This window comes from Ovis aries, chromosome 14 (assembly GCF_016772045.2).
Source record: "Ovis aries strain OAR_USU_Benz2616 breed Rambouillet chromosome 14, ARS-UI_Ramb_v3.0, whole genome shotgun sequence".
Lineage (NCBI taxonomy): Eukaryota > Metazoa > Chordata > Mammalia > Artiodactyla > Bovidae > Ovis > Ovis aries.
In genome coordinates, this window is record NC_056067.1 from 34586543 (window position 1) to 34600682 (window position 14140).

The 14140-nt window shown below is 48.1% G+C and overlaps 1 protein-coding gene across 9 annotated transcripts in view; it reads right to left on the bottom strand.

Moving 5' to 3' along the window:
- The window catches only part of ZDHHC1 (zinc finger DHHC-type containing 1), a 33900-nt gene that overhangs the window by 16632 nt on the left and 3128 nt on the right, over positions 1-14140 (bottom strand). Inside the window, exon 3 of one of the 9 annotated variants that reach the window (XM_027978079.2) lies at positions 8112-8249. The exons of 6 other annotated variants lie outside the window; for them this stretch is intronic. The gene's annotated coding sequence lies outside the window, so the exon portion shown is untranslated. Of the gene's footprint in view, positions 1-3966; positions 4252-7130; positions 7682-8111; positions 8250-14140 lie in introns of those variants that run through there. 2 more of the 9 variants (XM_060398395.1, XM_027978076.3) reach the window with 2 other exon arrangements.

Genomic DNA, 14140 nt, shown 5'->3' on the forward strand with positions numbered 1-14140 from the left:
CTGTAGGCATCCCTGCATTTCTGCAAGATGTCTGAGAATTTCAGGAAAGAATCTACTTCACTACTAAAGAGGGTTTGTTGGCGGAGGCCACAGAACTGGAAGGGTAGAGTGCCGGGATCAGAAGAGAGGTGACAGGGCCAATGTGGAGGCTTGGAGGACCTTGAGAACTGAGTTACCAACAGGGAGAAACACGGTGGAGCAAGGGAAATGGGTTAGGGCTGGAAACAGAGCCTGCTTCTGGTCCCTACATAATGCCCACAGATTGAGGAAACTGGCAGGCGAATTTCACAAAGCCGTCACTTTAGATCACTCCTTTATTTTTCAAAAAGGTTAGCTGGAAAGCAATTTGGTAATGTCTACCAATTTGAGGGGGCTTCACAGGTGTCACTAGGGGTGAAGAACCCGCCTGCTAATGTAGGAGACATAAGAGACCCGGAGTTCGATCCCTGGGTGGGGAAGATCCCCTGGAGGAGGGCATGGCAACCCACTCAGTGTTCTTGCCTGGAGAATCCCCATGGACAGAGGAGTCCGGTGGGCTACAGTCCATGGGGTCGCAAAGAGTCGGACATGACTGAAGAGACTTAGCACACACACATACACACACACACATGCACCAAACTTGAGAACACATATACCAGTCTTGGGCCCAGACCTTCCATTTCTAGGTATTTATCTTATACAGATGCTTATAAAGTACACAGAGATTCATTGCAGTCATGTTGGTAATAAGAAAGGACCCAAAAAACCAATATTAAAAAAATATATGGTGCATCCACACAATGGAATGCTACATAACATCAAAAATGAGGGATGAAATGACTTTTGATACACAGTTAAGTAGAAGCTGAAACTCCAATACTTTGGCCACCTGATGTGAAAAGCTCATTTGAAAAGACGCTGATGCTGGTAAAGATTGAAGGCAGGAGAAGGGGGCAACAGAGGATGAGATGGTTGGATAGCATCACCGACTCAATGGACATGAGTTTGGGTAAACTCTGGGAGCTGGCGATGGACAGGGAGTCCTGGCTTGCTGTGGTCGATGGGGTTGCAAAGAGTTGGTCACAACTGAGGGACTGAACTGAACTAAGTAGAAAAGCAAGATGTGGGACGGTTGTAGAGTGTGCTTACCAGTAAGTGAAAGCCAAGGTGGGTGGATAGATATGTATGTTCCTATATGCGCAGATTCCCTCTGGAAAGAAATGCAAGAAAGCAAACACACAGGTAGCCTGCGAGAAGGAGATCTAGTGGCTAGGGATGAGAGAGATCTGTTTTTACTACGTACTCCTTGGTGCTGTTGGATTTCTTTTTTCACCATGTGTACTACTTTTGAAACAAAAAGTCAAATAAATAATTGAAGGGTGTCATCTCTTACCCTCCTGGCCCCAATGGGCTTCCATGTAGACCAAATGTGCACGTGTGATCTAGAGCATAGTATCGCACCAGACAAAGAAGGAAATCCTGCCTAACAACCATGCAACAAAAGAGCACTCAGTTGTAGTTCAATGCTTTCTCATTCTCAAAAGCAGTTCTGAGTTGTTCAGCTGAAGAGCTCCCTATGAGCTGTTGGGGATTTTGTCCAAGCTGGAATCAGACAACCAGGTGGCACGACAGAAGAGCAGCCGGGCAGGACCTTGCTCCAGTTTTCAGCTGAAGGTCAGCTAAGCTTCCTGTGACTCCAGAACCCAAAGGGAAGGTGCACACCACAGGAAGGTTTCACTCTCAACAACCTTTTCTTTTGCTAGAGGATTTATGATTGCATATGTGTGCTTTTCTGTCGATATTTCGAAACAAGTTTTCCATTTCGTTTTTTTCCCCTAGGATCTACTTTTAAACCCATTTTCACTGAGATCTGACCAATGCCCAATTTAACCACCAAAAGGAGGGGCTGAAAAGAAAATGCTACATGGTTCACACTGTTCTACAGCAAAAAAAAAAAAAAGTCATTTATAAAAAAAAACTTTCAAGGGGCAAGTACTTTGTTTATTAGAATTCCCCACAGGTGCCAGAGAAGTCTCTGGCTTTAAAATTCTGGGAAGTGCTTACGTGAATAAGAGACACACATCACAGAAACTCCCAGAAAATAAATTGGAGCTTCAGGCCTTTCTCATAGACCTCTCCAGTCATTGGTCTCAGATGTGGCTGGGCTCCTCACATCAACAACATGCAGAAGTCTGATGCTAGGGCAAGAAAAGCTTGAAACCTTAGTCATTTCTGAGTTGACGTGGTCTGCAAACATTTCCTGTGCCATTTTCCTCCTGAAGCAATCACTGCAAACTGTTTGGGCTTCAAGTTAAACCAAGGAAACAGGACAAGAAGAAGGGAGCAACATGGAGCTGAAATAAGGCCAATGAGCAGAGGCAAGGGTTGTTGGTTTTAACCAGGAAATCAAATCCCATGATTGTGGAAGCAAGCCTTGAGGAACACCCACCAAGAAACAGTCATTTAGAACAAAGTTGTGACAGAACAAAGTAAGAAAAACAAAACAAAACCTGACTAATTAAGTACCAATGTTGCTTTTATTGAATCTCATGGTGATGGTCTGTTTATACACCCGTCTCCCGCTGTGAATCACCAGTTTTGCGAAAACAGGGACCACCCCTTACACATCTCTAAATCCAACTCTCCTTCAAGAAGGGAAGTTAAGCCACTTCTTACCATTTCTGCTGCCATCACTCTATTCCAAGCCCCAATCATTGCTCCCCTACAGTGTCTCAACAATAACAATAACCATTGCTAGCCATTTAGATGGAGAAGGCAATGGCACCCCACTCCAGTACTCTTGCCTGGAAAATCCCATGTGCAGAGGAGCCTGGTAGGCTGCAGTCCATGGGGTCACGAAGAGTCGGACACGACTGAGCAACTTTACTTTCACTTTTCACTTTCATGCATTGGAGAAGGAAATGGCAACCCATTCCAGTGTTCTTGCCTGGAGAATCCCAGGGACGGGGCAGCCTGGTAAGCTGCCATCTATGGGGTCACACAGAATCGGATACGACTGAAGTGACTTAGCAGCAGCAGCAGCAGCCATTTAGAAGGCACTTATTCTGTGCTACCGCTTTAAGTGTTTTGATGGAATCTGCTTATTATCCCTCACAACTCTCTGAAGTAGATCCGATCATTTCAAACTGTTCTCATAGGCCTCTCTAGTCATTGGTCTGAGATGTGGCTAGCCCCTCACTTTCTCTCTCATAAACAACATGCAGAGCAATATGCCCTTTCCACAGATGAGGACACTGAGGCTCAGAGAGACTAAGTAAGTTCTAGGAGGCACAGCTACACTGGCAGAACTAGGAGGACCCTCAACTGACTTCCTGGTATGCCCTGTCACAACCACATTGCCCACAGCAGCCAGAGTGAGGTGAGATTTTCAAAACTTAAAAACACATCAATACTCCTCAGTGGTTTACTCCTCCTGGTAGGATAAAGTTCAAAGTTCCACCACATCCTTCAAAGTGCCCCTCACCCTTTCTGTTCCTCTGTACCTGCGGCCTCCAGATCTTTGCATTTCCTTTTGCCTCTTCCAGAAACACCCTTATCCTGATCACAATGCTGACTTTCAACCTTAGATCTTGGCTTAAAAGTCACATGAGAGAGGGGATCCTCCCGGACCTCCCTCCATTTCAGCACTAGACCATTTAACCTGACCTGAAATCACTTTAGTCGTGTATCTGGCGCCTGCTCCCCGCAACCCCCGCCCGACCCCTTCTTAACACTGCCGGTTCTGGAGAACTGCGGCCTTCTCTCTGGAGCCCTTGGTGGCCCTGCGCCTGGCAAAGAGCCTGGCACATAGCAGACACTCAATGCCGATCTGCGAACCTGATGAATGCTAGAAGGAAGCCGGGCGCCCTGCCCAAGACCTGCAGCCCAGGCCGCCAGCGGGCTCCAGGCGAAAAGCTCGGCCGGGCGGCGGCAGCTCTGCCCCCGTGGCTCAGCTTCGAGGTGAGAACTGCACAGGGGGCTCCTCACCTGCGCGTCGTCGGCCGAGCCAGATCGGCCCTGCCAAGGTCACTCAGCGGCTCAGCCCCAGCGCCAGGCCGTCTACCCACCCCAAAGCGGCCGCGCTTCAGACTCTCGCGGTAGAGACGGTCCCTGGGACCCGGCGGCGGTGCGCTCCGGATCGGAGCCCCATCCCGGGACGCGAGGCGGAGGTTAGGCCCGCAAGTCCTCCGGCTCCTACTTGAGCGGGCTGGCTGTACCACCCGGCCAGGCAGACGCTGGCTGGGCCTCGCCCGGCGCTGGGCCCGTTCCCCTGGCAACGGCGTGGGCTACGGCGCCCCACAGCGGCCAAACCGCGCTGCGTCACGTCGCGCTGGCACTCAGGCTCGGGCGGGGCTCACCCGGACCCCCTGGCTCCCCATTCTCCATTCCTTCTCAACATTCTTCCTCAAAAACATACTTTTCTCTACCCCCAATCCACAGCTTGTCTTCTCGAAATCCTAACTTGTCCCGTAAGCGTTCCGCTCCAGGTTCTCCCCTGAGCCCATCACTCTTAGGGAAACCCTCAGCCAGCCTGCACATTTTAATGAGAGTATGTGCTGGGCACTGGACGTACCCTAGGGAATACCCACGAGATCCCTGCCCTTCAGAGAGATAACAGGCTAAGAGGAATATATATCTAAAAGCAAATAAATATGGAGGTGGTCCATAATATAATGTGTGAAGTGTAAGAGCTCAAAATATCTCCTTTCTGGGACTTCCCTAGGTCCAGTGGTTAGAACTTTGTGCGCTTATTGTCGAGGGCTTGGGTTCAGTCCCTGGTCGGGTGCAGTCTCTGGTCGGGAAACTAAGGTCCCACCGAATCATGGTCCCACTTTTGGCACCATGTGGCCAAAAGAATAAGTTCTTTTTTTCTTTATTTCCTTTAAGTCAAGCATAAATCCTACTGGGATTTCCGATAGTCCAGGCTGGAGGGAAATTTGGTCTTCGTCCCTACTAGGTTCCTCTTTACCCAGTTTATTCCAAGGATTCAGAACCTCCTGCAGCAGCTAACACTGTGAGAAGCAGTCTCTGGTCATGTGTCCTATCTGGTACTAAGGCCACAGTCATTGCCCCAACCCACAGGACTTTCACATTTGGGCTTCATGGGATCATGCCTGCTGTCCTGGGGCTGCTGGGGGACAGGCACCTGCCTCCTCCATTCCAGGGGCTGCAGACTCTCTTCCCTCCCTGCTGAACTTGGTTTCCCTGAATGTGCCCTCTCCCCTCCACTTGGGGACACTCAAAATGGACCCTCTCATGAGCTCAGGCTTTCTCAAAAGACAGGAAGAGGCTCTGTCTTCCACCAGCTGCCCTATCCATATTTCTAGGCTGTAGGAAAGTGAGCAGCTGGCTGGCTCCCTGCTCAACATGGGCTGGACAGAAAATACCCCTATCCCTAAAATTATCAGCCACAAGCATGCAATAAAGGTAACATAGCAACTCCTGCTCTGTCATGTGCTGATTCTGGGCCCTATGCAAGTGTCTTTATTTGTCTACCATATAAATGCTTGTTTCCAGGACTGGTAAACTATATGGACTAAATATCAAGGCTACTTTGGCCTCAAAAGTACAAGACAACTCAACTCTAATCTGGAATTGTAGAATTTAGGGCTGAAGAGAGATGGTGATCCAAAAATCAAGGTGGAGGAAGAGCCATTATATGTCCACGGGGAAGGCAGGGACTGGAGAGTCAAGCCACCAAACCCTGGGTCCATCTGCCTCCCAGGCACTGCTCCTAGATGTCCTGTGCATGCATGCATGTTAATTCACTTCAGTCATGCCTGACTCTGTGACCCTATGGACCATAGCCCACCAGGCTCCTCTGTCCATGGGATTCTCCAGGCAAGAATACTGGAGTGGGTTGCATGCCCTTCTCCAGGGGATCTTCCCAACCCAGGGGTCGAACCCAGGTCTCTTATGTCTACCTGCATTGGCAGGCAGGTTCTTTACCACCAGTGTCACCTGGGAAGTCCCCCCTAGCTGTCCCATGAGTAAATGCAGCACATCCCTATATGCCCTTTTTGTCCTTGCCACAAACCTCCCTCTCCCTTTAGGCCCTCCAAAGGGTACCACTGCCTACCCACTCTCCTCCTACTCCTTGCCCATCTGATCCAGACAGTCCCCACAACCAGGCAGTTCCTCCCTTCAAAATATGTCCTATGTCCATTCTTCTCACTCCCCCTGAAATATGTCCTGTGTCCATTCTTCCCACTCCACTCTAGCCCACAGCACCAGCTTCCCCTTTGCTGTCTCTGCAGGAGCCTTCTGTCTCCCTAACATCAGCCTGCCTGATTCCAGTCCCTTCTCCTCTTAGCTGGCAGGCTTAGCATTCTTTTCTGATCATTTGTTAAAGTGGGTAGTAGCCTGAATAATGGCCTCCCAAAGATGTACATATCCTAATTTCTGAAATCTATGCATACGCTGCCTCTCAAGGCAAAGTGTACTTTGCAGATATGAAAGGGTCTTGAGATGGAAGAGAGTATCCTGGATTACCCAGGTGAGCTCAGTGTAATCACAAGGACCCTTACAAGAGAGAGGCGTGGGATGGTCAGAGTGAGAGGAGACGTGATGGTGAAAGCAGAAGTCAGAGAGATTTGAAAACACTATACTCCTGGTTTTGAAGACAGAGAAAGAAGCCATGAGCCAATAAATGCAGGTGTCCTCTAGAATGCAGAAAAGGCAAGGAAACATTCTCCCATAGAACTTCCAGGAGGAACCAATCAGCTGACACCTTACCTTTAGCCCAGTGACACCCATTTCAAACTTCTTACCTCTAGAACTAGAAGATAATACACTTGTGTTGTTTTAAGAAACTGAATTGGCTTCCCTGGTGGCTCATGGGTAAACAATCTGCCTGCAATGCAGGAGATGTGGGTTCGATCCCTGGGTTGGGAAGATCCCTTGGAGAAGGAAATGGCAACCCACTCCAGCATTCTTGCCTGGAAAATCCCATGGACAGAGGAGCCTGGTTGCTACCGTCCATGGGGTTGCAAAGAGTTAGACACAGTTTAGCGACTAAACAACAACAAAGCCACTGAATTAGTGGCACTTTGTTGTATCAGCAATAGGAAATAATACAGTGGGTTTCAAATAGGATTAAGTACATGTATATGTAACCAATGAAAGCTATTTCATTTTTTAAAAATACTTACTTATTTGGTGGCACCAGGTCTTGGTTGTGTTATGCAGGATCTTCAATCTTCATTACGGCACACGAGATCTTTAGTTGTAGCATGCAAACTTGGTTGCGGTTTCCCTGACTAAGGATCAAACTCATACCCGCTGCATTGGAAGCACGGAGTCATAGCCACTGGACCACCAGGGAAGTCCCAAAGCTGTTTCATTTGAAACAACAATGACTGCCCAGGTATCTGAGTGATTCCAGACCAAGCTCTCTGAAAAGACTTCCTCTGGCCAAATCTGAGTTTTAATAGCACACGCAGTTTGATGGTCCTGATTCTGTCATCGTGGTGTGGTCACCAGTCCAGAACCTGACACTGCCCAGGGTATCACCTACTGAGGAAGGCCACACTTTGCTAACACCACCTCATCAGTCTTCTGTTTAAGTTACCTCCAGGGCTTTCTTTGACCTTAGGATCAACTGAAATGCCAAAGCTTGGCTTCCAAAGCCCAGCTCAGCTAGCTCCTGTCCACCTCCTCATCCCTGTCCCCTGATCAGTGGATCTCCTGGAACCCAAGGCATTAGCTCCCACCCCCAGGCCCTTTCCCAAGGCATTGCTTTTACTCAAAATGTAGTTAGTCTCAGCTCCTCCTGCCCCGCTCTGGCCAGTTTCTATGAAAACATGAGACACATTTTTCTGGGACAGAAGTCATCCCCTAGGGCAGGACTTGTTCTTGTCCAGAGTGGCTGTCCCTGACTAGCAAGGCAGGTCTGTCCATGGTGAACAGCCCAGGCTAGAGAGACAAAAAGACCTACCTGTGGTTTAAAGAACTTGTACACATGTGTGTGAGAAGGTTCCAAGCTCATTACCTGACTCCTAGAATTGCCAGAAGAGACCCCGGGGCATTTCACCCCAACCTGGGCTAGACCCACAGCCCATCCTTAATTACAGTCAATGTATCCCCAGGCTTCCTGGGACTTGTTTCTTGTCCCAGGGCATATCAATGGTTACCTGTTTCAATCCCAGCTTTGCCAGTCGCCAGCTGGGTAAATCCCCCAACTTCTCTAAATCCAGTTTGCTCCTATGTGAAGTAGCAGTAACAACAGCTCCTTACTGGATAGGGCCATGATGAAGCCTGAAAATGCGGTCCTGCATATGAAGCACACAGAATGTTCCACTGGTAATGGACACTGGTACATATAATCTAGACCCTACTTGTCTTTCTATCAGGAAATGATGCTCTCCGTTTCATTAATTAATGGAATTAAATTTTAATTATCAGATTCACTGGTGGGATGTGGTTAGCCATAGATCTTGTTCTCTGGGTCCATTTTGTCTGAATCACAGCACCCTTTCCAATGGACCTTGGATGAGTCAGCCCGTTTACTTGGCTTGTCCCCATGGCCACAAGCACCTCTTGCCCTGGCAAACATAGAGGCCTCGTGACTGTCACCTCGTGACTGCTCCCCTCCCCATCAATCCATTCTCCTGATAGCTTGGGGCTGTCAAAAAAAAAAAAGAAGAAGAAGAAGAAGAAAGAAAGAAAAGAAAAAGGGAAGAGGGCCTACCCTGGTGATCTAGTGGCTAAGAAGACACAGGTTCGGTACCTGGTCTGGAAAGATCCCACATGCTGTGGAGCAACAAAGCCTGTGTACCACCGCTACTGAGCCTGTGCTCTAGAGCCCATACTCTGCAACAGAAAAGTCACAGCAACGAGAAACCCACGCACTGCAACTAGAGTAGCCCCTGCTTGCCGCAACTGGAGAAAGCCCACGCGAAGCAATGAAGACCCAGCACAGCCAAAATAAAATAAATGAAAGGAAGGAAGAAAAACAAGGCGAACTGACTATTTTACTTCTTGCTACCACTCTCAGTGACTCTCCCTGCTTCACAGGAAGCAGCATCTCCATATACCATGAAATTAGAATAAAAACCTCCTCATTCACCATGGCCTCCAAGACCTTCCTTACTCCCTAGCTCCCTCTGACCTCTGCAGCCTCCTGGCTCCCCTCTCCTTGAAGAAGCAGGTTCCCTCTTATATTAGGGGTCTTTGCATGCTATGTTCTTGCTACCTGGAACACCACTTCCTCCTAGAAAGCTTTCTCAACCCTCAGAATAGAAGAGGCCTTGAGACTCTGCTTTCTAGTTCCTCCTGTCTGTCGCGGCTGCTGGATTGTGTGTTGATCTGATTAGGGACTGTCCTCCAGCCACATGCAGAGCCCACAAGTGGGGGAATAGTTATCTAGCTCACCATGGCATTCCCTGAGCATGGAGCCTGGAACACAAATGCACTCAATAGATGTTTGTTGTATGAATGAAGGCAGGAACAAACAAATGAAAAGATAGTGTTACTTAACAGGAATTCTTTTGTGAAGCCTTTTGTAAATAATACCTGTTGAATTATTTTTGGTGTAAAAATGGACTTTCCTATACTACCGTCCCTTCATCATAGTAAATTTGTTATTTCCACGTCCCTTGTAAAGATTTTTTTTTTCCTTCACTGCATTGAATACATTTTCCTCCTATTAATTTTCCCTTCTTGAGTAGCTTTTATGACCACTTTGTGCTTTAAGAAAGGAGCGCTGTTTGGTGTATACAATATTCTCTCAGCTTCCTTGGTAAGAAGACTCTGGCAGCTTTCTTACTGTTGACACTAACTGGTACAGCTTGGAACACGATGTCACCCCTCCAGAACTCTTGCAGACCTAGATAAAACTTATTCTGTGTCTCCAGTCAGGAACAAGGTGTTTGGAAGCAGCACCTTATGCAACAGAGCTGATGCAGGGCTATCCCTTGGAGGCAAATGACATGAAAATGATGGTGTGTGGAGAATGTGCCCACAGTGTCCTAGGAACTAATGATTTTAAAGCTTCTCTGGCAGTAATTCAGTTTTTATTTTATGTTTCTTAGAAAAATGAAGGCTTGTATTTACTACATGTGTTATCTAATATGCAGAAAGGCAGATGGGGAAAGGTATCCTGTGCTGATAAGGATTTCCATGGCAGTTCAGTCAAAGCTGCCCTCTTGGCGCTGGCCCTGCATGTGCTCCCTGGGAACAGTTTCGCTTGCTCTTTGGTGTATCTTTTTGTTTCCTCATTTCTATGGGGGAATGGTGCATACGTACAAAGTCATTGACTGTTCTTACTTTATTTCAAAAATGTGCAAGGCTAAGGCACCTGAATTTTTCCTCAAATACTTTAAAACAAATTATGTGGCAGAACCTCTCATGCCTGCTCCCAGAGGAATTTCCTTTGAGTGCTCCCTCATATCTCAAAAGCTTATGTAACCTGACACAATTATCTAAAAAGCCTTGGAATCCAAAAGAACAGAGATCTGAGCTAGGAATGAAGGTCAGAGCTGGGAAAGACATGTTCTCCCCTGCCTAGGGACTGGGTCATACTTCACTAGGACAATGTTCAATTCAAATTCCAAAGAAAAATCTTAACCCCTTGACCAGGGGTTGTACTTTCTTATTTCTCAGAACAAGGAATCTCTTGACAAGGTGCTCAAGGGGCATTACAAAGCCTTAGACCTGGCTGGCGGTTAAAAATATTTCTATAACCATCTTGAGCAACTAGTCTTCCCAAGATGAAAGCAAGAGTGGCTCGGACCCCTTCCGGAGGATAACTGACTCAAAGATCGACCCATCCTGAGAGTCAGGCTCTCCTGCCATCAGTTAGTGCTGCAAAGCGGGTGGGGATCTGGAATCCATATTTCCACCAAGTAGTTAGTCCAGGTGATTCTGATTCAACCCCAGCTCAGTTCCCAACTCAAGAGAGAGAGAGAAGGAGAGGAAGACACAGACTGTAAGTGCAGACCTAAAATTGGGGCTCCACGAGGAGATGACCCCGCTGTGTACCCAAGAGCCCTTGGGCCAAGAAACTTCTCTTTCTCCTTTTTGTTTTCACTTTTATAAATCCCAGTCCTGCTTGCTATTTGCATGCCAGCGGTGAGGGACCTCCAAAGAGAATAGGCACCTCTCATAGATGGTTGGCTTTTCAAAGAATTTGCTGGAGAAAATTGTAGGCAAGGCAGTGAACAAAACTCTCCTCCATCTGGTTTCAGTTTATTTAAAAAAACAACACACATAGGCCTCCTACCAGCAATCAGAAAACAGCCACAGCTCCCCAAGTAGGGTATTAGCCATGAGGGGTGGGACTGAATTATGTATATGCAAATGAATTAAACCAGACAGCCAACAGCAACTAATTTTTGTATCTTTTGCAGTTGTTCTGCCAAGAAAAGGCCTGAATCAGGGTGATGGAAGCTGTAAGGAAGCAAGTTTTGGAATTAGTTTGTAACAACTTGCCTTAATTCTACCATTGGGAGAAATGTTTCTAATCCAGAGGCAAATTTTATTTTATTTTTTTTTATTTTTTTGGAACAGAGAAGAGCTTATTGCAGGGCCAAGCAAGGAAAATGGGTGGCTTGTGCTCAAAATCCCTGAACTCCCAGAAGCAAGTTTTAAAAGGTTGATAGTCTTTTGCCTGGGTATCGGCCACTGGATAATGCCAACCTCCTTGGCTGACAAGGGACAGTGCTGCCTGATGGCTCGGGAGCAGAGCATCTGGACGGCTGAGTAAGCACTGAACTTTTTATATATAGAATTGTGGTGCCTGCTTCATTTGGACGATGTGAGGATAGTACAGAAAATTAAGTATGAGGAAGTCGAACGCAAGGACTGGCAAGCACACAGTAAATGTGGCAGAGGATTAGGAATAACTCAGAGCTGCACTGCAGGACTCAAAATGACCAGTTTCACCTGGAGTCAGCCAAGCTCGCCCAGTAAGTGTTCTCAGCTGGGACTTGCCTTTCCCCTGGGACTTGTCCAGAAAACCCTTGAGAGCAAACTCTCTTAGTGTTTCCCAAGCTCAAGGGCCCTAATCCCCAAATATCTGCCTTCAATCCTGGAAGCAGAGAAGTCCAGGGGAGGGTGCTGGACACAGTTTGAAGAATACAAATGATACTTCTGGCTTCCCACATGTCCCCATTCCTTCTGCCCAGTAAGCGAAGCGCCTGGCCTCCAGGTGCACAGCTAGAGGAGATGGATGGGGCACTCATTCATGCCTGGTGAGTTGACAATCTCCCAGGCTCTTGTACCACATGAGTGATGTGCTGGGGACCACAGGCACCCAGCTGCCTCTGGGCTCAACCCTCACATGTCCACAAGCACTTCAGACTCAGTTTGTCCAAAACAGATTGCTGTCCCTCACAGGGATACACCAACAGGACGCCCAGCCTCCCCTCGTGCCTTGTCCCCAAACCCATTTCCTAGCCAATCAGGACAGGGTCTTATTTGCTCAAGACCTTTCCCAGCTCTCCTTTGCCCTCAGAATGAAGTCAGAGGTGGTGAAACATTGTTGTTTAGTAGCTAAGTCATGTTCGACTCTTTTGAGATCACATAGACTGTAACCCACCAGGCTCCTCTCTCTGTCCACAGGATTTCTCAGGCAAGAATACTGGAGTAGGTTGCCATTTCCTTCTCTAGGGGATCTTCCTGACCCATGGATTGACACTGCATCTCCTGCATTGGCAGGTGGATTCTTTACCATTGAGCCACCAGGGAAATGCATGGCAAATGTCGCTCTATGTTAACACAGTTCTCAGTCTTAGAGCTCTGGTATACCTGAGTTTGAATCTTGAACAATTTTCTTAGCCTCCGGAAGCCTCAGTTATATTTTATATTCCTTGATTTATATTCCTTGAATTTATATTTATATTCCTTGATTTATATTCCTTGAATACAAAATAGTAATGATGACACCTACTACAAAGGGCTATTGTGAGGCCTCTGCACCCAACCCAAGGCTTGGGACAGAGCAAGAAGTTTGGAGGCCGGTGCATGGAATGAAGATTGAGGATGAGCTGGGAAGGGTGTGGCTGCCAGAACTAGAGAAGATGATGAGACCAGTTTTGGACATGCTGAGTGTAAGGGGCCTATGGGTGTCCAGGGGAGGCATCCAGGGGAAGCTGGACATGTGGGCCTGGAATTAAGAGTCTTGGCTGGAAAGGAGCATGGGAGTCACCAACATGCAAGTAGGAAGATGAGCTCATGGTGTGGGAGGGACCGAGCATCAGCCCTCCAAAGCCAGAGGTTCACCCACAGGGAAGAGAAGCTTATGAAGGAGGCCGGGAGGGAGAGCCGGACAGGTAGGAGGGAACCCAGTAGCAGTGGCTTTGCAGGTGCCGAAGGAAGAAAGGGCCCAGGGTACAGAGGAGTTAACTGAAAGCAGAGATGTGTCCTTGGTATTTGAGGACTAGCTTGTCATTCACTGGTGACCTCTGGCACGGCCAGGAGCTGGAGCTGACTCAGAGCTAGAGTGGGAGAGAGGAGCGTGAAGATGGTGACTGGAGACAGTTTTAGAGAAATGCAGCTGAGAAAGGGGGTGGGTGTTGTGGGGAGGAGAGCATGAGAACAATGCTTGGGGAAAGGGATACAGGATTGAGTGAGAGAAGTTCTTTATGGTAGTTCCCAGGGGGAGAGGGCAGAGCCAAACTGGGGTACATGCTACCAGAAAGGAGCCAGTGGTTAGTTGTTATAACCACAGTCCCCAGCACAGAGCCTGACACATAGTAGGAACGCAGTACAAGTTTGCTGTCTTTGAGAACGGGGAGGGATGGGGTGTGGAACTTGGGCAAGGGGGTGGCCATCGGCAGGAAGAGGCTCCCTTCTGCCATGGGTGAGCAGAGAGCAGGGCCTCCTTGGGATTCTGCTGCCTCTGAACCTGACCACAGAGCAAGAAAGGGTTGATAGGGAGTGCTTGGCTCCAGAAACACAGTATGGTAAGAGAACAGAAAGTGAGCTCTTAGAGACTGCCACTTGGCAGGCCCCATCCTGGATTTCTGTTCCTCCCTTCCTCACATCCAACAGTCACCTTTACTTTCTCCCTTTCAGAGCCGTGCCCTCCCCCAATGGCCAGCAGGTGGTGCCAGTGAGCTGTTGGACTCAGCTGGAGCCAGACTGCCAGCCCCCAACCCACCTCATGGCCCTCCAGAGCCTGGGGCACGCTGAAGGTTTGGCTCACCCAGTTTCTGATTAA